This window comes from Schistocerca nitens, chromosome 4 (assembly GCF_023898315.1).
Source record: "Schistocerca nitens isolate TAMUIC-IGC-003100 chromosome 4, iqSchNite1.1, whole genome shotgun sequence".
Lineage (NCBI taxonomy): Eukaryota > Metazoa > Arthropoda > Insecta > Orthoptera > Acrididae > Schistocerca > Schistocerca nitens.
The window spans coordinates 309748201-309772718 of record NC_064617.1 but is presented as its reverse complement, the minus strand read 5'-3'; positions in this window follow the sequence as shown (position 1 = coordinate 309772718).

The window sequence follows — 24518 nt, the reverse complement described above, 5'->3', positions numbered from 1 at the left end:
ACAGAGGAGTTCAGTGCACTCTTTTCACATATTCGCTCTATCCTCTACATTTCAGAGTGGAATTCCCATTACACCCTTAATTTTACCACCCTGGATTTTAATTACACCAAGATTGTACACAAAGATTGTTCCTACTTTTCTCTATGCTCAGTCAGTCCTTCCGACAATCCTTTATTTTTCAGTATCTTGAAATTTTGCATACAGTCATTTCTCCTCTATCTTCCCTGCACTTCCAATTGATTTCATTACTACGTGATTTGTAATTCTGCCCATGTTTCTTCGCAGTTACCTTGTATCTATGTTTTTCTCTTTAACTGCTATGTTTGGCCTTTTAAGGGATTTCCATTCCTCCTCAACGGAACTGCCTATTGAGCTGCTGCTTACAGCAATATCTATAGCATCAAAGAACTTCAAGCCTGTCTCCTCACTCCTTATTATTTCCTTTATGTATCCCATTCTTCGAACACTGATTGTTGCTGACTAGTCTCTTTAACTTCAGCTACTCCCCGTCACCACTTAACTGTGATCTGAATCTATATTTGCTCTTGGGTACGCTTTGCAATCCAACAACTGATTTCGAAATCTCTGCCTGACCATGATGTAATCTGGTATCTACTCGTATCTTCCGGGTATACCTCCAAGTATACCTCCAAGTATACCTCTTCCTCTTGTGATTCTTGAACAGAGTATTCGCTAATACTAGCCGAAATGTGTTGCAAAACTCAGTCTTTCTCCTTTCTCATACCTAGTACCAACTCCATATTTAGTCTAATCCTTTCTTGCACTCCTTCCCCAATAATTGCATTCCCATCTCCTACAACTATTTGATTTTCATCTCCCTTTACGTACTGAATTACCCGTTCAATATCCCCATATATTTTCTTCATCTTCTGCTTACGACGTCGGCATGTATATCTGAACTATTGTTGTCTGTGTAGTTTTGCTGCCGATTCTGAGGAGAATAACCTTATCACTGAACTGAACATACCAATAACAATTTTGTATCTTTTATAGTTAATATTTGGATGAAACTGACGGAAGCCTAGGGTGTTATACTCTGTATAGAGGTCTATTCTTTCCCAACTCTCCTCCTGCTTCTGTATGAAGGTTGAATTTTTCAATAACGCTGCGGCATGCCACTTTCTAACGACTTGAGTCACGTGCTATCATTAGATTCTTTGACATTTGGATGATGATTGTCACGTAAATTGTTAAATTGGTATTTCAGTAGATTTTGCATTTCCGGATTGCTAAATTAAAAACTGAACGATGGTAAGCACACTCATTGCCTCGTTCTGCACTCCCCCTTCAGAAGAGCAACTTTCAGTTTTGCTACATTCACTTCTAATGCTATCTCCTTGCTTTGCCTAACATCCAACGTATGTTGCCATGTGGTTCATAGATTTAAATATGAAACAAAATGCGTACACCTTCATCTGTCTACTTCCCTGTTTTCGAAGTTTGTATCACGATCATCCGGAAGGTAAACACTGTTGCCATTTAGTCGCAGGGAAAGTAAAAAGTATAGCTGGAGGAGGATAAACACAGTTTCCAATCCCTTTTCTGGGCCTTCATTCATGCTGCTCATTTTTGTTTGTTTCTTGAGATCAACACAATTCTACTTGTAGTAAAAGGTATCCACTTCAACACTTCTTCTATTATACTACAATTCAACACACGTAATACAGTAATATAAAGTCCAACGTCAAATATCTTGCAACAATGTTGCGAATGTTACGTCATTCTTTCTTCCAGAAACAGTGCAAAGCAATAACGAACAAAACAACAAACTGAAAACAGCTTCCAGCTGCGAAAAGCTAACAACTGCGAGTAGAAACGATATTCGTCTACATAACTGCGACAACAGTGATGCGTTGCTAAAGGCATACACTATGTGATCAAAAGTATCCGGACTCTTGGCTGTAAATGAGTTAAAAGTTTGTGGCGCCCTCCATCGGTAACGCTGGAATTCAATACGGTGTTGGCCCACCCTTGGCCTTGATGACAGCTTCCATTCTCGCAGGCATATGTTCAATCATGTGCTGGAAGGTTTGTTGGGCGATGGCAGCCCTTTCTTCACGGAGTGCTGCACTGAGGAGAGGTATCAATGTCGGTCGATGAGCCTGGCACGAAGTCGGTGTTCCAACATCCCAAAGTTGTTCTATAGGAGTCAGATCAGGACTCGGTGCAGGCCAGTCCATTACAGGAATGTTATTGTCATGTAACCACTCCGCCAGAGGCCGTGCTTTATGAATAGGTGCTCGATCGTGTTGAAAAATGCAATCGCCATCCTCGAAATTCTCTTCAACTGTGGGAAGCAAGAAGGTGCTTAAAACATCAGTGTAGGCCTGTGTTGTGATAGTACCAAACAAAAACAACAGCAGGTGCAAGCCTCCTCCATGAAAAACACGACAACACCATAATACCAACGCCTCCGAATTTTAGTGTTGGCGCTACACCGGCCATATCCACAGCCTGCAATCGGATCGCCACATTGTCTACCGTGATTCGTTACTCCACACAACGTTTCTCCATCGTTCAATCATCCTCCAAGCGAGGCGTCGTTTGGCATTTACCGGCGTGATGTGTGGCTTATGAGCAGTTGCTAGACCATTAAATCCAACTTTTCACACCTCCCGCCTAACTCTCATAGTATCCTGATGCACTTCGGAATTCCTGTGTGACAGTCTGGATAGATGTCTGCCTATTACACATTACGACCCTCTTCAGCCGTATGCGATCTCTGCCAGTCAACAGAGGAGGTTGGCCTGTACGCTTTTGTCCTGTACGTGTCCACGTTTCCACTTCACTGTCACATCGGAAACAATGGACATAAGGATGTTTATGAGTGTGGCAATCTCGCTTATAGACGAGTGACACAAGTGAAACCCAATCATCTGACTACGTTCGAATTCCGTGAATTCCGCGGAGCGCCCCATTCTGCTCTCTCAAGATGTCTAATGACGACTGAGGTCGCTGGTATGGAGTACCTGGCAGAAGGTGGCGGCACAATGCACGTAGCATGAAAAACATGTGTTTGATCACGTAGTTTATTTACAAAATCGCTTTATATGATGGATTGAGGTAGGCGGGCGTAGCTGTCTCACCCAGCCCACAACAGCTGTCAGGGATTCTCTCATGCTTCACCCACTATAGTAATGAAAAATATGAAACAAACGTCTCCATACCAAGGAGATCTAGATCTTATGGAACTGTGGTTCAACACAGTACAATCCCAAATTCCACGCGGTTTCCTTTCATGCACGGTACTCCATTCCCATTTTAGTGCCCTTTAGTCTTTCCCCATCTTATTCTGTTCCCTCCTATTCCGTCCATCATCTTTCACCTTTCTTTCGATCTTCATGTTCTTTTGGCCTACCACTAAACTGTGCTTTCAGTGAAGTGCTGCCCGGGGCACGTGGTCTGGCTGCCGTACCCTGGTTACGCCACTGTGTCACGGACTGGATACACTCTCAGATGATATAATCTTATCCTGAAGGAGTTTATCATCACGCTAACAGTTGTGATAAATGCTTTGATCTGAATATTGACTATACAGAGAAGTAATAAAAATTTATTAGGAATGTAAAATTTATCCATGATGGTTTGGGAACGCTGCGAATGTTACCGTAAATATCAATGAAGGAAAAAACGTCTATCAGCCACTCTTTTTGAATGGGTGATAAACTCCACCGGAACTGGTTTCGGTTTCAAGACCAGAAGACAGCGAGAATTTTTCAAGTGATTTCACATTTTCATCTCAATGAAAGGTTTTGCTTTATGTATTACAGACAGATGTCTCCTTCTTTGATACGTACTAGTTCATGTTTGAGTGTGTTAAATGGCAATGAAGCTTGCTGCAGTGTATCAAGCAAAACTTTTTGTTGAGTGATACGTAAAGCTCTTGCATACGTATAGCATAAAATCTTTTGTAAAGCAATCATTCAGGAGTATCATGTAATCGGTCAAAGATGTGAATTTTGTGCCATGAATTCTAGCCGCCCTATGACGATGGGCTTAGTTCCTAAATTAGCTACAATGGACACTGTATGCAAAATGTGTGTCTGCTTTCATTTTTATGTGATTTGAATTAAAAATACAGTGCCTGATCCGAAGTATTCGGACAGCAGATAATAATGCGGAAGTGACAGATGTCGCGAGAGGCGGATCTGACAGTATAAAGGGAGAATTGGAGTATTGTGTTGTCAGCAGAGAAGCAGTTACAGCAGGATGGGTCAGTCGGGAGAGCACAGTTACTTCAAAAGAGGACTTGTTACTGGATGTTGCCTGAGTAAAAAAATCGAAACGAAACCAGGCAAAGCCCAGCATTATGGAGGGTGGTTGTAAATAACGGAAAGAAACATAGGAAAAAGTGACTCGTGAGTTCCAAATGTTTCTACCTGTACAGCTAGCTAAATCACTGTACGTATGGAGTTAAAGAAGTGGGATGAGTGCTCGAGCTGCTCCTCATAAGTCACACATTTCTGTGCTGAGAGACGCATGAGGTGGCGTGAAGAGCGATGGTACTGGGCAGTGGATGATTGTAACGAGCGATTTTGAGTGATGAATCACCATACCCGGTTGTAATCAGATGGAATGGGTATCGACTGGCGAACGCTTGACATCATGTGTTGTGTGTCGCGTACAATACAAGAACAGTTCAGAAAATTACCAAGATGAGAATGTAGCCCGTCACAAGGCAGCATCTGTAACTCAACGATATGTAGACAGTCATTCCTTAAATGGATTGACCTGCCCCGGGTCTTGATCTGAACCCAATGAAGCACCTTTGAGATCATTTACAACGTCGACTTCGCAACAGACTCAAGCGTTCAACGTGATGCTCCCTGCCGCCGTTGGATAAGCAGCTGCAGCAGCAAGTCGTATACCCCTAGCTTACTTATTTGTTACATAGTTTAATTCTTAATTTCTTTGCGTGTTTTTGGGTACTTGCATTGTTTAATTCATAAATTTCGGGCGTATTATAGTATTTGAGAGTTTTAGAATCGCGCTTTAGTGTTTACTTCGTAGATTCTTACTTAAATTGCATGTGAGTTTCGTATAGGAGGTGTAATTTCGAGTTTTAGTTACTGTAATCGTAAATTCATGCAGATTATAGCGCAGTCGTTAGGCATTTGTAGAGGTTAGTTAATACATTTTTTGCGTGCTTCCCTTGCGTTATCTAGGCACTGACTCGTGTTTCAGTAACTGTTGTTCAACATCGATTAGAATGGACAGGGACTGTGATTGCTGTGTTCGGATGAGGTCTGAGTTGGCATCCCTTCGCTCACAGCTGCAAGCGGCGCTGACTTCGGTCGCGCAGCTTGAGGCTGTTGCCAATGGGCACCACTGTGGGGAGCCGGACTTGGGTATCACGGGGATATCAACCTCGTCCCGTCTGTCCCCAGATCGGTCTGCCGCTGTGGTTGCCCCGGTTGCTGCCCGCAGTGGGGCTGAGCCCTCGCCTGTGGTTGATTAGGAGGTCGTTTCAAGGCGTGGCAGGCAGCGAAAGACGTCCCTGGAGGCTGATCAGAAAGCCTCCCCGGTGCGTCTGACAAACAGGTTTCAGGCACTGTCTCTGGCTGAGCCAGATGCAGCTGCCTGCCCTGTTTCAGAGGATGATTCTCAGTCTTCAAGGTCCGGGCAATCACAGAGGGTGGGCTTATTGGTAGTTGGGAGCTCCAATGTTAGGCGCGTAATGAGGCCCCTTAGGGATATGGCAGCTAAGGAGGGGAAGAAATCCAGTGTGCACTCCGTGTGCATTCCGGGTGGAGTCATTCCTGATGTGGAAAGGGTCCTTCCGGATGCCATGAAGAGCACAGGGTGCAGCCAGCTGCAGGTGGTGGCACATGTCGGCACTAATGACGTGTGTCGCTTTGGATCTGAGGAAATTCTCTCTGGATTCCAGCGGCTATCTGATTTGGTGAAGGCTGCCGGTCTTGCTTACGAGATGAAGGCAGAGCTCACCATCTGCAGCATCGTTGACAGAACCGACTGCAGACCTTTGGTGCAGAGCCGGGTGGAGGGTCTGAATCAGAGGCTCAGACGGTTTTGCGACCGTGTTGGCTGCAGATTCCTTGACTTGCGCCATAGGGTGGTGAGGTTTCGGGTTCCGCTGAAAAGGCCAGGAGTTCACTACACTCAGCTGGCGGCTACACGGGTAGCGGAGGCTGTGTGGCGTGGACTGGGCGGTTTTTTAGGTTAGAAGGCCTCGGGAAAGTACGGGGTGGGCTGCAATCTCAAATACAGGACGTGCTTGGATCAAGGAACAGTCGGAATTGTAGTTGTAAATTGTTGTAGTTGTGCTGGAAAAGTCCCTGTGCTTCAAGCGCTAATAGAAAGCACAGAAGCTGAATTCGTTATAGGTACAGAAAGCTGGCTAAAGCCTGAAATAAGTTCTGCAGAAATTTTTACGAAGTCTCAGACGGTGTTCAGGAAAGATAGATTAGGCAGAATTGGTGGTGGAGTGTTTGTGTCTGTCAGTAGTGGTTTATCTTGTAGTGAAGTCGAAGTAGATACTCCGTGCGAATTGGTATGGGTGGAGGTTATACTTAACAGCCGAACTAAGTTAATAATTGGCTCCTTCTACCGACCCCCAGACTCCGATGATATAGTTGCGGAACAGTTCAGAGAAAATTTTAGTCTCGTAACAAATAAATACCCCACTCACGGTTATAGCTGGTGGGGACTTCAACCTTCCCTCGATATGTTGGCAAAAATACTTGTTCAAACCCAGTGGTAGGCAGAAAACATCTTCCGAGATTGTCCTAAATGCTTTCTCCGAAAATTATTTCGAGCAGTTAGTCCACGAACCGACGCGAATTGTAAATGGTTGCGAAAACACACTTGACCTCTTAGCCACAAACAATCCAGAGCTGATAGAGAGCATCATGACTGATACAGGGATTAGTGATCACAAGGTCGTTGTAGCTAGGTTCAATACCGTGTCTTCCAAATCCACCAGAAACAAACGCAAAATAATTTTATTTCAAAAAGCGGATAAAGTGTCACTAGAAGCCTTCCTAAGAGACAATCTCCATTCCTTCCGAACTGACCATGCAAATGTAGACGAGATGTGGCTCAAATTCAAAGATATAGCAGCAACAGCAATTGAGAGATTCATACCTCATAAATTGGTAAGAGATGGAACTGATCCCCCGTGGTACACAAAACAAGTCCGAACTCTGTTGCAGAGGCAACGGAAAAAGCATGCGAAGTACAGAAGAACGCGAAATCCCGAAGATTGGCTAAAATTTACAGACGCGCGAATTTTGGCACGACTTCAATGCGAGATGCTTTTAATAGGTTCCACAACGAAACATTGTCTCGAAATTTGGTAGAAAATCCGAAGAAATTCTGGCAGTATGTAAAGTACACAAGCGGCAAGACGCAGTCAATACCTTCGCTGCGCAGTGCCGATGGTACTGTTACCGACGACTGTGCCGCTAAAGTGGAGTTATTGAACGCAGTTTTCCGAAATTCCTTCACCAGGGAAGATGTATGGAATATTCCAGAATTTGAAACACGAACAGCTGCTAGCATGAGTTTCTTAGAAGTAGATGCCTTAGGGGTTGCGAAGCAACTCAAATCGCATGATACGGGCATGTCTTCTGGTCCAGATTGCATACCGATTAGGTTCCTTTCAGATTACGCTGATACAATAGCTCCCTACTTAGCACTCATATACAACCGCTCGCTCACCGATAGATCTGTACCTACAGATTGGAAAATTGCACAGGTCGCACCAGTGTTTAAGAAGGGTAGTAGGAATAATCCATCTAACTACAGACCTATATCATTGACGTCGGTTTGCAGTAGGGTTTTGGAGCATATACAGTATTGAAACATTATGAATCACCTCGAAGGGAACGATCTATTGATACGTAATCAGCATGGTTTCAGAAACATCATTCTTGTGCAACGCAGCTAGCTCTTTATTCGCACGAAGGAATGGGCGCTATTGACAGAGGATCACAAGTTGATTCCGTATTTCTAGATTTCCGGAAAGCTTTTGCCACCGTTCCTCACAAGCGACTTCCAATCAAGCTGCGGGCCTATGGGGTATCGTCTCAGTTGTGCGACTGGATTCGTAATTTCCTGTCAGGAAGGTCGCAGTTCGTAGTAATAGACGGCAAATCATCGAGTAAAACTGAAGTGACACCAGGTGTTCCCCAGGGAAGCGTCCTGGGACCTCTGCTGTTCCTGATCTATATAAATGACCTGGGTGACAATCTGAGCAGTTCTCTTAGGTTGTTCGCAGACGATGCTGTAATTTACCGTCTAGTAAGGTCATCCGAAGACCAGTATCGGTTGCAAAGCGATTTAGAAATGATTGCTGTATGGTGTGGCAGGTGGCAGTTGACGCTAAATAACGAAAAGTGTGAGGTGATCCACATGAGTTCCAAAAGAAATCCGTTGGAATTCGATTACTCGATAAATAGTACAATTCTCAAGGCTGTCAATTCAACTAAGTACCTGGGTGTTAAAATTGCGAACAACTTCAGTTGGAAAGACCACATAGAGAATATTGTGGGGAAGGCGAGCCAAAGGTTGCGTTTCATTGGCAGGACACTTAGAAGATGCAACAAGTCCACTAAAGAGACAGCTTACACTACACTCGTTCGTCCTCTGTTAGAATATTGCTGCGCGGTATGGGATCCTTGCCAGGTGGGATTGACGGAGGACATCGAAAGGGTGCAAAAAAGGACAGCTCGTTTTGTATTATCACGTAGTAGGGGAGAGAGTGTGGCAGATTATGATACGCGAATTGGGATGGAAATCATTTCAGCAAAGACGTTTTTCGTCGCGGCGAGATCTATTTACGAAATTTCAGTCACCAACTTTCTCTTCCGAATGCGAAAATATTTTGCTGAGCCCAACCTACATAGGTAGTAATGATCATCAAAATAAAATAAGAGAAATCAGAGCTCTAACAGAAAGGTTTAGGTGTTCGTTTTTCCCGCTCGCTGTTCGGGAGTGTAATGGTAGGGAGATAGTATGATTGTGGTTCGACGAACCCTCTGCCAAGCACTTAAATGTGAATTGCAGAGTCGTCATGTAGATGTAGATGTAGATTCTCTGGTTTCCTTCCTGAGACCATTACCCCTTAGTGCCTTCTTCCTTCCCCCCACTAATATCAACATTAGCGGTCAACTCAACTTTGAAATTCAAAAGAAGTCTACACTCCTGGAAATGGAAAAAAGAACACATTGACACCGGTGTGTCAGACCCACCATACTTGCTCCGGACACTGCGAGAGGGCTGTACAAGCAATGATCACACGCACGGCACAGCGGACACACCAGGAACCGCGGTGTTGGCCGTCGAATGGCGCTAGCTGCGCAGCATTTGTGCACCGCCGCCGTCAGTGTCAGCCAGTTTGCCGTGGCATACGGAGCTCCATCGCAGTCTTTAACACTGGTAGCATGCCGCGACAGCGTGGACGTGAACCGTATGTGCAGTTGACGGACTTTGAGCGAGGGCGTATAGTGGGCATGCGGGAGGCCGGGTGGACGTACCGCCGAATTGCTCAACACGTGGGGCGTGAGGTCTCCACAGTACATCGATGTTGTCGCCAGTGGTCGGCGGAAGGTGCACGTGCCCGTCGACCTGGGACCGGACCGCAGCGACGCACGGATGCACGCCAAGACCGTAGGATCCTACGCAGTGCCGTAGGGGACCGCACCGCCACTTCCCAGCAAATTAGGGACACTGTTGCTCCTGGGGTATCGGCGAGGACCATTCGCAACCGTCTCCATGAAGCTGGGCTACGGTCCCGCACACCGTTAGGCCGTCTTCCGCTCACGCCCCAACATCGTGCAGCCCGCCTCCAGTGGTGTCGCGACAGGCGTGAATGGAGGGACGAATGGAGACGTGTCGTCTTCAGCGATGAGAGTCGCTTCTGCCTTGGTGCCAATGATGGTCGTATGCGTGTTTGGCGCCGTGCAGGTGAGCGCCACAATCAGGACTGCATACGACCGAGGCACACAGGGCCAACACCCGGCATCATGGTGTGGGGAGCGATCTCCTACACTGGCCGTACACCACTGGTGATCGTCGAGGGGACACTGAATAGTGCACGGTACATCCAAACCGTCATCGAACCCATCGTTCTACCATTCCTAGACCGGCAAGGGAACTTGCTGTTCCAACAGGACAATGCACGTCCGCATGTATCCCGTGCCACCCAACGTGCTCTAGAAGGTGTAAGTCAACTACCCTGGCCAGCAAGATCTCCGGATCTGTCCCCCATTGAGCATGTTTGGGACTGGATGAAGCGTCGTCTCACGCGGTCTGCACGTCCAGCACGAACGCTGGTCCAACTGAGGCGCCAGGTGGAAATGGCATGGCAAGCCGTTCCACAGGACTACATCCAGCATCTCTACGATCGTCTCCATGGGAGAATAGCAGCCTGCATTGCTGCGAAAGGTGGATATACACTGTACTAGTGCCGACATTGTGCATGCTCTGTTGCCTGTGTCTATGTGCCTGTGGTTCTGTCAGTGTGATCATGTGATGTATCTGACCCCAGGAATGTGTCAATAAAGTTTCCCCTTCCTGGGACAATGAATTCACGGTGTTCTTATTTCAATTTCTAGGAGTGTATTTCAAAACTTCTGTTTTTAAAATGACGAAAGGTGAACTGTACTTAATGTAATAAAATACGTAGTAAGACAGGTAGTTGCTACTGCTTGAATGAAATAGTAAGGCAGACAGTTGGACCTGCTTGTTTTTGACAACCATTTTTTACAGAATGACAAAGGAATTCTCAGTGCAATGCGAGTGCTAGCTACAACTCCTTCGCAGAAAAGAGAGCTAGCTATCCATATTCAGAGCAGTCACATGTTACAAAACATGCTACCTCCGCACCACTCTTCGTTGTAGCGACACTTGCTTCACCCACACCCTGTATCACCAATTAAAGTCAATCAATTTAAAATGCGTGCAGCATTTAGCTATTGATCGTAAATCACTTTACTGCTGGATTCCTTACTTCTAAACTGGGAGAAATTGGAAGACGTCAGGTTGCCAATACTTTGTGCTCACCACTGCCACTAATATTAGTAACAATAATAATAATAATAATAATAATAATAATAATGCAATATAACACATACCGTACAGTTAATAGGAAGTGACGCTTGATCAAGGTCCGCGTCACTTTCCATTCTCAACCAGACTTAACGTCTGAGAAAGTAAAGAAATAATAATAATAATAATAATAATCAAAGTAATACTATATAGACTCTACAGCAATATAGTGACCTTTACATAGCTGCTGTTGTCTTATGCTGTCTATTACTTAGTTTATATGTTGCGAAGTTAATAATGAAGCAATATCTGATTTTTTAACAGCTCTTACGGAGAACAAAACAATGATATTAACGAAATATTTTAAAATTAAAATTAAGACAATCTTTAGCGCAATACAATTCAGAATTCAATAAATGTTCTGTTGCGATCAAGACAATGTTCATATTAATATTAAAATTTGTCGTTCGTCTCACGAACTTGCTACGATCTGGAGAAGCCGTTTCCTTGCGATACTTAAGAATATGTGACGTATAAGTCTCAGCTCTATTCTCTTAGATGCATCGCGCAAAGTTCAAAATGTATGTGTCTATGTGTGTTGAGTGGTTGGATTAAATGAGGAAAATGATGTTCAAACATTCGTTTCAGTAGCTGTAAAGTCCAGCACATTCGATGTTTGAAAAAAAAATAGTAATTAATTATATGCAGTCAGCATCACAGACATATGAAATAGTGATAATAGTAACGATCGTTTAAAAATAATTTAGTTTTAATACCGAAACACAAACAAGTACTTTGGTTTTCACTCGTCAGGCTGTAATTACCCTCCAGGCTGGAAACCACTGCATTAACTGGTGTCTAGACACTTTTCATCGGAGAGTGTACTTCAGACATACCTCTGTATTCCCTTGTACCTGAAAATAGTATTTCCACTTAAATAATCGTGTCCCGAAATACCTCGCAAGAGCTGAGAACGGGAATTCTCTTTATTCGTCCTACTAAACGTGAGAGCGGGATCGGCTTTCGGGTGCTGAACGCAGTAGAATCAATTTACCAATTCGGAATGTTTACGCTGCTCCAGACGTCAAAGTGTGCCCTGGGGCTTGGTGGCAGGTTTTTAACGAGTCGATGCCGCCACCTGCCGCGGCTTCCCCCTGGCCTCACGAAGCAGACGCCCCTCGCCGCCTTCCCCACGCCCCAGCCGCCTCCGGGACACAGACACTCGACAGCAATTTGCTAGCGCCCCGCGTGCTCCAACTAATGAGTTTCGAGGCCGCTTTATTGGAACAGATGAGCCCTCAGCGCGCTTCTACAGGCGACCTTCTTTCGCCCTTTATGTCCGGACGGGTTTCCCTTCCTCCCTAAAGCTTTCACTTACGTGCGTGCGCTCAGCAGCACTCAACAGGCATCTCGCTGTTGCTTAAGGCATTTTATTTAACTGTATTTCTCTTGATCAGCCAGTGTGTCTCCCTTTACACGCCAAAGTGTTTCTAAAGCGTTCATAAATAAGGAATTATACAGAGGTAACCAAATTCATGAGATAGCGATATACGTACTGTCCCGTTTTCTTTGTTTTCCAAGAACTTCTGAGAGAGTTTCTTCCGTAGAGATGTTTTCCATGACTCATTCGAGGATCTTGGAAACGAGTCTTCCAGAACATTCCAGAAGGTTCTGTGTGCCAGCACCTGCTAGTCGCGTTAGTGCGTGAGGCTGTTGTTATAGCAAGAACAGGGTTGTGGTGGCTGTGGATGGTGCTGGGTGGAGAGGAGAACATATGCTGTAACATCTTCATTTATTTTCTTTTGCCGGCCGGAGTGGCCGTGCGGTTCTAGGCGCTACAGTCTGCAGCCGAGCGACCGCTCCGGTCGCAGGTTCGAATCCTGCCTCGGGCAGAGATGTGTGTGATGTCCTTAGGTTAGTTAGGTTTAATTAGTTCTAATTTCTAGGCGACTGATGACCTCAGAAGTTAAGTCGCATAGTGCTCAGAGCAATTTGAACCATTTTATTTCTTTTGATAACCTTGCCTACTAGGAAGACGTAAGACACTATTAGAATACGCTACTACTAACATCAACTTTGAAATAGTTGCAATAACTTAAAAACAAGAAATAAATTTCATATTGGCAATGAACATCCAGCACAGCAATCAAATATCAGTTACTTGTTTTCCTTCTTATAACGTCAAATTTGAGAAGCTGAAATAATTTACAAATAAGAAATAAAATACGTAGTATCATTGAATATCCAAAATGCCGATGAAATATTAGTCACTTTTCTTCCTTCTCAGAAACCAACAGGCACTAGAATTTAGCCACGTCAGGTATGAATTGCAAAAACATTGCAATACAAGTCACACTGTTAGAGTTCAACGTCTGTACCACACTACTTGTTACCTTACAGCTTTCCTTAGACAATTTAAAAAATTTGAAAACTTAACATCACACACCCTTCTGAAGACTGGTATAAGTGGCTACTACTTCCAAAGCAAAAAAAGAGCGTCATTATAAATACACATCCGACTGTTCAGATTTTCAACTCTTACGTACTTACCAAACTAGCAGGAAGAAGGTTACAAATGACAAGCCGACAACAGTGATTTGGTCCGAATTTCATTCGTCGCCAACCCAACGATTTGAGCCCATGTTTCTAACTGCAACCTAATCGCTGATCAGCCGAGCAACAAACACATCAAATAAGCCTTAACCGCCCAGGCCAAGTGATCAGACCTCCCCACGAGGGAAATTCTAAAATAGTAGTAATCCAGGTAAACGTGTTTAACTTCCCCTAACCACCAAGGGCAAACACATATACATGCATAACTTCTAATGTACACTACTGGCCATTAAAATTGCTACACCACGAAGATGACGTGCTCCAGACGCGAATTTTTACCGACAGTAAGAACATGCTGTGATACGCCAATGATTAGCTTGACAGAGCATTTACACAAGGTTGGCGCCGGTGGCGACACCTACAACGTGCTGACATGAGGAACGTTTCCAACCGATATCTCATACACAAACAGCAGTTGGCCGGCGTTGCCTGGTAAAACGTTGTTGTGATGCCTCGTGTAAGGAGGAGAAATGCGTACCATCACGTTTCCGACTTTGCTTAAAGTCGGATTGTAGCCTGTCGCGATTGCGGTTTATCGTATCGCGTCATTGCTGCTCGCGTTGGTCGAGATCCAATGACTTTTAGCAGAATATGGAATCGGTGGGTTCGGGAGGGTAATACGGAACGCCGTGCTGGATCCCAACGGCGTCGTATCACTAGCAGTCGAGATGACAGGCATCTTATCCGCATGGCTGTAACAGGTCGTGCAGCCACGTCTCAAACCCTGAGTCAACAGTTTGCAAGACAACAACCATCTGCACGAACAGTTCGACGACGTTTGCAGCAGCATGGACTATCAGCTCGGAGACCATTGCTGCGGTTGCCCTTGACGCTGCATCACTGACAGGAGCGCCTGCGATGGTGTACTCAACGACGAACCTGGGTGCATGAATGGCAAAACGTCACTTTATCGGGTGAATCCAGGTTCTGGACGGCCGCGGTGGCCGAGCGGCTCTAGCCGCTCAGTCCGGAACCACGCGACTGCTACGCTCGCAGGTTCGAATCCTGCCTCGGGCATGGATGTGTGTGATGTCCTTAGGTTAGTTAGGTTTAAGTAGTTCTAAGTTCTAGGGGACTGATCACCATAGAAGTTAAGTCCCATAGTGCTCAGAGCCATTATTGAACCAGGTTCTGTTTACAGCATCATGATGGTCGCATCCGTGTTTGGCGACATGGCGGTGAACTCACACTGGAAGCGTGTATTCGTCATCGCCATACTGGCGTATCAACCAGCGTGATGGTATGGGGTGCCATTGGTTACACGTCTCGGTCACCTTTTGTTCGCATTGACGGCACTTTGAACAGTGGAAGTTACATTTCAGATGTGTTACGAACCGTGGCTCTACGCTTCATTCGATCCCTGCGAAACCCTACATTTTAGCAGGATAATGCACGACCGCATGTTGAAGATCCTGTACGGGTCTTTCTGGATACAGAAAATGTTAGACTGCTGCCCTGGCCAACACATTCTCCAGATCTCTCACCAATTGCAAACGTCTGGTCAATGGTGGCCGAGCAACTGTCTCGTCACAATTCGCCAGTCACTACTCTTGATGAACTGTGGTATCGTGTTGAATCTGCATGTGCAGCTGTACCTGTACACGCCATCCAAGCTCTGTTTCACTCAATGCCCAGGCGCATCAAGGCCGTTATTACGGCCAGAGGTGGTTGTTCTGTGTACTGATTTCTCACGATCTATGCACCCAAATTTCGTGAAAATGTAGTCTGAAGTCAGTTCTAGTATAATATATTTGTCCAATGAACACGCATTTATCATCTGCATTTCTTCTTGGTGTAGCAATTTTAATGGCCAGTAGTGTATAATACGCCAAGGATAAACAGGTATAAGTAGTCATTATCCTACAAATGAAAAGGTCACAACAGCTCGATGACTTAATTCGAGAGCTCAGTCACAATTACAAACTATCCAGGTAACACATTTGTGGACAATTTCCGTCCATCAAGTCACTACTTCGACTCAACTGACAATTATCGTAAAGTTTTCCCTTTTACTTTCAATGCAATGCAAGGTTCCCTTTCCCACGCACTTAAAAACAGAGGTACCGTGAAACACCGGCAACAAGAAAGATCTACGAGTTCAGAACACTTGAACTACCGCAGCTGACAAGTTCGTCAATATAGGCTGCGTTAGCAATATCCTCAGCGCCTAGGAGCAAATTTAGTACCCAAAGCAGAGTGCTTACAGCAGACACAGTATTTCACCCCAAGCGAGCAGAACACTGTTTGCAGCAACTGCTACTTTTCACTCTAATTTCAACGTCATTCTGCCCAGTCCTCTGTACCGACCATCTGCTGTCCCATGGCCACGACCAGGGCCGCCACAGCAAATCTCCGCCACGTCCCCCTTTCGCCTCATGCCAAGTTACAATTGCCGTTTATTCCTTCTTGGACGACGACCGGAATCCCCATCAGCTAGTCCTTTCCGAGTGCCGAACTGCCTGGCGCCTTGCACAGCGGCGCCCTCTTTCGCTACTGGCAGACAACCGCTGCTCTCCGGCGGCGCGTTCTTCTCAGCTGACGACCGCAGCGGGAAGTTCAAACACTGCCGCTGGGTGTGACGCCGTGACGTCACAGTAGTCCTACAGTAACTATTAGAGCACCGCTGCTTTCTCAGCAGGTGGTCAACAAGTATGGGTTTGTACGGAGTGGTGCCCCAGTTTCTAACGTCCACCTGACACCACACCTTGCACACTGAAGAGCCAAAGAAACTGGTACACCGGCGTAATATCGTGTAGAGCCTCCTCGAGAACGGAGAAGTGTCACAATACGACGTGACATGGACTCGACTCGTGCCTGGAGTGGTGCTGGAGGGAACTGATTCCATGAATCATGCAGGGCTGTCCATAAATCCTCAAGGGTTCGAGGGGGTGTAGGTCTCTTCTGAACATCACGTTGCAAGGCATGCCAGATAAGTTCAATAATGTTCATGTCTGGGGAGATGGGTGGCCAGCGGAAATGTCCAAACTCAGAAGTGTGTTCCTGGAGCCACTCTGTAGCAATTCTGAACATGTGGAGTGTCGCATTGGCTGGTAGAAATCGCCCAAGTCCGTCGGAATGCACAATGGACATGAATGGATGCAGGTGATCAGACAGGGTGTTTAAGTATCGTGTCACCTGTCAAGAGTCGTATCTAGTCGTATGAGGGGTCCCATATCATCCCAACTACACACGCCCCACACCATTATGGAGTCTCTACCATCTTGAACAATACCCTGCAGGCATGCGGTGTCCATGGTTTGATGAAGTTGTCTCCATACTCGTATACGTTCATCCGCTCGATAAGATTTGAAACGGGACTCATCCGACAATGCAACATCTTTCCAGTTATCAACAGTGTAATTTCGGTGCTGATGGGCCCACGCGAGGCGTAAAGCCTTTTGTCGTGCAGTCGTCAAGGGTACACGAGTGGACCTTCGGTTCCAAAAGCCCATATCAATGATGTTTCGTTCAGTGGTTCGCACGATGACACTTGTTGATGGCGGCATTGAAATGTGCAGCTATTTGCGGAAGTGTTACATTTGTCTCGCGTTGAAAGATTCTCTTCAGTCGTCGTTGGTCTCGTGTTAGCAGGATCTTTTACTGGCCGCAGCCATGTCGGGGATTTGAAGCTTCTCCAGATTCCTGATATTCACGGTACACTTTTTGAATGACCCGATGAAGTGTCGGAACGATGCTATCGACGAGCTCCTGAATGTTTCCAGCTCAGCAATGGCTTTGGGGTTGTACACCTTGTCTTTAATATAGTCCCAGAAAAAGGAGTGACATGTGTTCAGATCTGGAGAACAGTCTCTACTACATTATATATACCAGAACATTATATGCTAATGACAAAATTAAATGAATTTAAGGGATTCGTGAAATGAACACATAAACGTTCCCAGGAGAACAACTTTCACTGTAAGCATAAGAACCTCCTGGCCCATGCCAGTGGCCTCTGGGTACTCCATAGCCCTAATACGATACCCAGAGTGCACCCGTTGAGGGTGAAGAGACTTCTCGATCGCGAAATGCGGTTTCTCAGTACCCCAGAAGCGCCAATTTTCCTTATTGACAAACCCATCCAAATGATAGTGGGCTTGTCGTTAAACCAAACTATATTGCACATGCTAATTCCCTTGATGCCTCGCGGCAAACCGGGCAGTTCGAACGTCGCAACGCAAACCGTTCAGAAGTTATGACAATTTTGTTTCATGTAGTTCAATAATTGTTACCATATAACATCTGCATAGGATATTGTGGTTCACTCTACCAACTAAGCCAGGTATCGCATGAATCTCATCATTCAATAAAGTCTCCTGGCGGCAAGAGTTTCTTCATCGGGAGCTGGTAGCACGCACAAGAGGCTATTGATGTACCTCCACCCCCCCCCCCCCTCAGCCCTCCAAAAAAGAAAAGAAAATCAAGAAGCGTCAGATCAGCTGAGCGGGGTGGTCATGCAATCGAATCTATCCTTCAGAGTCAGCGCCAGGGATATGTGACACTGAATAGGTCACGTTCTTACACAGAAAAGTTTGTATTTGAATTTGTTTGGGTCTACAATAAAATAATGCGGCTAATAAGTCGTAAGTCCTTTTCGTAATAAAATAACCAATCAGTGAAAGACAATTGGTTAATCTTTTGTCATCCTAAAATTAATAAGAAGAATCATCCAGCAGAGTGGAATAACACACGTCAAATTCGTATGACACTTTAGCTACACGCGCCTGTTCTGTGTGAGATGGTTCTGTTTAAATACAGATTTGCCTAAGTCATTAGTCAGAAAGTATTTTGATTAACGTTGTTTTCCGCTGAAGACTAAACGTACGTAAGCAGATTGTACAAGGGATGATCAGAAAGTCTCCGTTTAAGGAAGTTGCTGCAAGTATACGAGTTCTGTTCAAAAAATTCCGCAACATTCGTCATTTCGCATCAGTGATGATTTGAGCGAAACGCGGTCGGCGTCCCTCCACGCGCCTGTGTTTAATGTGTAACTGCCGGAAGCTTAATTGTTTCATGTCTGTTAGTTATTGTTCAGTGCTGTATTGACCAGAACGTCGTGTCGCACAGTTTGCGAATTTAGAGATGGCAGAATTAGAGGAGCAACGCGTCTACATTAAATTCTGCCGAACCTCAAAGATCCCTTCACAGAGAAACACCAAATGATGAAGCCGGCCGAAGTGGCCGTGCGGTTAAAGGCGCTGCAGTCTGGAACCGCAGGACCGCTACGGTCGCAGGTTCGAATCCTGCCTCGGGCATGGATGTTTGTGATGTCCTTAGGTTAGTTAGGTTTAACTAGTTCTAAGTTCTAGGGGACTAATGACCTCAGCAGTTGAGTCCCATAGTGCTCAGAGCCATTTTGAACCAAATGATGCACAAAGCCTACGGTGATGAGTGCTTAAGCCGTACTCGGTGTTACGAATGGTTCACACGGTGCAAAAATAGCCAGACGGAAATTAATCACGACCCTCGATCAGGACGCCCTTCGACGTCTACCGACGACGATCAAGCCAGGAGAGTCAAGAAAACCGAGCCTGCCAATCGAAGAATGACTGTCAGAGAGGTTGCAGAATAATATAATATTTCAGTTGGACCGTGTCATCAAATCCTGACACAGCACCTTGGATTGCATCTTGTTGCCACCAAGTTCCCCCCACGGCTCATGAGTCAAGACCAGAAATCTGTGAAGAGCTCTTGTATGGCGCAAATCAGAAAGATATGTTCCTTAAGAGACTCGTATCTGGTGATGAGACGTCGGTCGGGAAAGGCTCTCCAAGACCAAAAAAGACCGTAACGTCAGGTGAAAGCTATGCTGATAGTTTCCTTTGACTTTGAAGGATTAGTTCATCAAGAATTCGTGCCAATGGGACAAATTGTTGATCGACAGTACTATCAGGAAGTTTTGTGACGCCTGTCAGAAAATATGAGGAGGAAACGGCCTCAAATGTGGCTAGAAAATTCATCGTTCTTGCATCACGGTAACGCCCCTGCACATTCATCCTTGTTGCTGTGCAACTATTGCACAAAAAACAAAATCACTTTGCTGCCTCATTACCCGTACTCATCATACCCGGCCCCTGTAGACTTGTTTTTATCCCAAAGTTGCAAATCCTGTTGAAAGGATGAAGATTTGCAACGAGATACGAGTTAAAACAAAATTCCCAGACGGCACTTCGCTAGATCCAGCAAGAGGCGTACCAAGATTGTTTCTGGAAAAGATAACGGCGCTGGAAGCGGGACATCGATTGTGGAGGATAGTATTTCGAAGGAGACCGTGCACAATATATAAAAGGTAAGAGTAGAAAAATATTGTGGATAAAATTCCGGAATTTTTTGAACAGACCTCCTCTACAACCAAACGCTGAAGGATAGGGAGACTACGACAAGGGTTGCTGCTGCTTCATGATAACGCACGTCTCCATATCGCAAATTTCATAAGGCAGGAGATATGCCAAGTGGGATACACTCAGCACTTGCCATATAGTCCTTGTCTCTTTCCCCCCACCCCCACCCCCAGTGTAATTATCACGCCTTCGGTCCCTTAAAAAAGCGCTTGAACGGTCGACGATTCGTTTCGGATGAGGACGTGCAGCAGGCAGTTGAAGACTTCTTCACGTAGCAGGACGCAGTGTTTTACCAAACGACTATCTTCAGCCTGGTACGCCGGTTGGATGGTTGCCTCAATGCTCACGCAGATTTTGGTTTATTGGCATTCCAATTGTGGACCGTACGACCTTGCGATAGAAACTTTTTGATGGTCAGTTATAGTTCTTTTGGTTTTAAATCATTATTTACAATTACTTGAATGAAGTGTGTTTGCACGAAGGCAGTGTAGAAACGGCTCTGAACACTATGGGACTTAACATCTGAGGTAATCAGTCCCCTATAACTTAGTAACTACTTAAATCTAACCTAAGGATATCACACAAATCCATGCCCGAGGCACGATTCGAACCTGCGACCGTAGCGGTCGCGCAGTTCCAGACTGAAGCGCCTAGAACCGCTCGGCCACAACGGCCGGCAGGCAGTGTACAGATGTATATAGTACTAAATTAATGTCGTTATTACAATATTACCGTTTCCTGGTCTTCCATTGTGCTTAATGGTGTAATCTGACGCGATACAAGATGCAAATGACTACGTCGGAGACCCGATCGGACACTTTAATGAAGTAAGCCATTACGAAGTTCATTATGCCATTATGGACTGTTCTCATCTTGGGTTCCTATAAATATTAGAATATTTTTGTGGTGTTCACAAAACTAAAAACTGGATGTGTATATTGGACTAGCTGTTATATTTCGCGATTCCAGAATTTTAACAAAGAAAGCCAGAAAGCCGGCCTTTGCGGCCGAGTGTTTCTTGCCGCTTCAATCTGGAACCGCGCCGCTGCTACGGTCGCAGGTTCGAATCCTGCCTCGGGCATGGATGTGTGTGATGTCCTTAGGTTAGTTAGGTTTAAGCAGTTCTAAGTTCTAGGGGACTGATGACGTCAGATGTTAACTCCCATACTGCTTAGAGCCGTTTGAACCAAGGGCAGAAAATTACAAGCAAAAGTAAGACGTTGTCAGTGGAAACATATATTTTGTCGAAAATTTTCAGCATTACGAAAAATGTTGTTTTATGGGGCAAATGCATACAACTCATCCGACGTCGGTTAATTACTGACATTTTACATACGGTCTACGTGTTACGCATGAATGTTATCAGGTGTTGAACCTATGTCACAGACCTTTGGCCCTCTTTATAATCACTCCTGCTGAATTTCCATCTACAGCTTCTCGTGATTTCCTAATTAAACTCCACTTTTAAAGACACCAGTTTTTAGAGTAATCGGTGAAATAATTCGTGGGTGTTCCAACAGTTTCCCTCTTTGCTCTATGCCATTTCAGATATGCTAACAGAAGCACTGCCTTGCTAACAGAAGAGTTGCTTTCTTTTGTAACCCAGAATCCACTAACGTTTCTTTTCAGATGGTTCAGAAACCCTGCGCAGTAGCCACCGGCTTCAGTTTACCACATGCATGATAATCTCGTTTCCTTATGATAAACAAACAGACTATAACAGTTCAGCAACGCGAACAACCTCTATTTCAGCCAATAATAGCACTCAATGGGCGTAGTCACCATCCATGTAATTGAAGTGTTATCAGGTTTCGTATTGCTTACGCCATACGAAAAATACTGAATTTTAGGCCAGTATTGATGTTTTCATTTCACGTGGAATTAGTAGTGCTTGAAAATTCCTTAGGTAATGGAAGTCTGCATATTCCAGAATTGGGCTGAATTGATTCATTTGATTTATTTCTACAGTAATATCTTGTTAATGTAATTTTGAAATTTGGATTAAAGGGTGAAAGGCGCTTTTCGCTGTGACGCATTCTTTTATAATCTGTGGACTGTCTCTTCACAATACACTGCGCAATGAATTTTGCCCAATAACAAAAGTTTCTCTCCGCTTTATATCGTTCGTAACTGCGTGACCTGACCACTGCGAACTTCTGACCTTTGGCCACGTGTTGATTCAGACCACATGGCACTGCGTATTTCTCCCAGGAACTGCTATAGTATGCTTTGGCTCGGGGTTGCAGACTTCGAAGAACTACGTCGTACTCCTCACTTTACGTAACTTCTACATCCGTACTTTGCATGGCTGTAGGTACTTCAGAACAATATCAGTGATTATCTGTCCTATTTCAAACAGATATTGAGCGAGGAAAAAGTGACTGTATCCCTCTATAAGCGCCTTTACCTGAAAATGTGTAGAATGTTCATAAATTATTTGTACTGTAGACCGTAATACCTTAAAATGTATACTTTATAGTAACAATATAACTGTTGATGTATTGTTTCCTCATTCATGCAAGTCAATCAGTGCACAGCTAGTGACACAGAAAACTAACAGCGGTATTCACTTTGTGTTCATCTGCTCTCTAGGACCACCATGTTAACATATTCAAACGCACTGCGAACGCGTGTGTTGAATTTCTGTAGTCTTGTAACAATGATTCGGTACACCCGATCCCTTAACGGTGCGAAGTCAGGTGTTCGTGATACCCAACGAATTGGATACTCTCATCCAGCCCACCTTTCCGGAAACCTTTCACCCAGAAGCTGACGGGCATTCAGAGACCAGTCAGTTGGTGGCCAGTCCTAGCCGTTTACGACATTCGATTGCAGGTGTTCCAATTGTGCTACAGCAAGCACTTCTAACATGTGCAGATAAACGTCACTGTTTATGGGAATGGACCCCATCTGCACCAGACACTTTACGTTTAATATGAGGACACTCTGTTTGTCATATATATCACAAGTTCACTCACTGTAGAAACGAAATTTTTCCTAATCTTTATCAGCATATTCACTGAACTGATCGTGTTGCGCGTTTTCCAGTTTTAATGCCTGAAACAGCTGTTCTTTGTAGGCCTTAAAATAGACTTTGTTTACTCTTGATAGTGGTCACTGTAGCAATGATTATTGCGTGCATTTCATACAAACAAAAGTACATTATTCCACTAGTTAATATTTAATTTCTGATGAAGTAACACTTGCAAAATGAATTTTCACTCTGCAGCGAAGTATGCACTGATATGGAACGTCCTGCCATATTAAAACTGTATGTTAGTCCATGGCTGGAACATGGGACCACTGTCTTTGCCGGCGAATGCCTTACCGACCAGCCCGCGGGGTAACCACACGGTCACGGCGCCTTGTCACGGTGCGTGGCGCCTTGTCACGGTCCGTGCGGCTCCCTCCGTCGGAGGTTCGAGCCCTCCCTCGGGCGTGGGTGTGTGTGTTGTCCATAGTGTAAGTTAGTTTAAGTTAAATTAAGTAGTGTGTAAGTTTAGGGACCGATGACCTCAGCAGTTTGGTCCCATAAGACCTTACCGCAAATGTCCAAATTTTTTCCTTACCGACTGGAGGGTGGAGATGAGCTCCTGGTGGAAGTCAGGCAGCTAGGGCGATTCGTGTGTCGTGTTTGGATAGCTCATTTGGTAGAAAGGGGAAATATCCCAGTTCGGCACACAGTTTTAAACTGCCAGGAAGTTTCATAGCAGCACACTCTCCGCTGCAGAATCAGAGATTCATTCTGTAAACAATCCTCCAGGCTGTGAGTAAGCCATGTCAGCGTGATAAACTTTCTTCTATCAGTGCTAGTAATGTAATAATAGAAGTTTCGTAGGTTTTGAAAGTATTCGATGAGGTACTGGCGGAAGTAAAGCTTTGAAGGCGGGCCTTGAGGCGTATTTTGATAACTCACTAGGTACAGCACTTGCCCCAGAAGTGCAATGTACCCAATTTCTAAGCCTAGTCTGACACAAAGTTTTAATCTGCCAGGAGGTTTGAAGCAACTCTTCTTTCCTTTCAAAATTATAATCCGATGTACTGTTGTAAAATAAGGAAACATACTACTCTAAGTTGAACACGCTAAGGGAAGTAAATATCGTTACAATACTTTTGCTGTCATTTGTATTGATATTCACATGACCGCAACACTGTTAATTTATTAAAGAAAAGGCGCAACGACAGTATTTGGTATGCTCTCATGTGGTGCACCACAACAGTCTGGAAGCGGCCTGTATGCTTTAAACCTGAATACTCATACTACAGAAAATTTTTCTGATTATATTGCTCCCTTGTACCTAAGACTGTTGATCCAGGAGTGTGTTACTGTAATACGATCGGACTTCATATCGTGTACAAGTTGACACAGGAACCACTCACTTAGCGCAACGGTGAAATAGAACGTAAAGATTATTTAAATTCCTTTTCATGATAAAGTTTCCTACAAAAATGTGCGAGAATTTCTAAGGGACCAAATTGCTGAGGTCATCGGTCCCTAGACTTACACATTACTTGAACTAACTTATGCTAAGG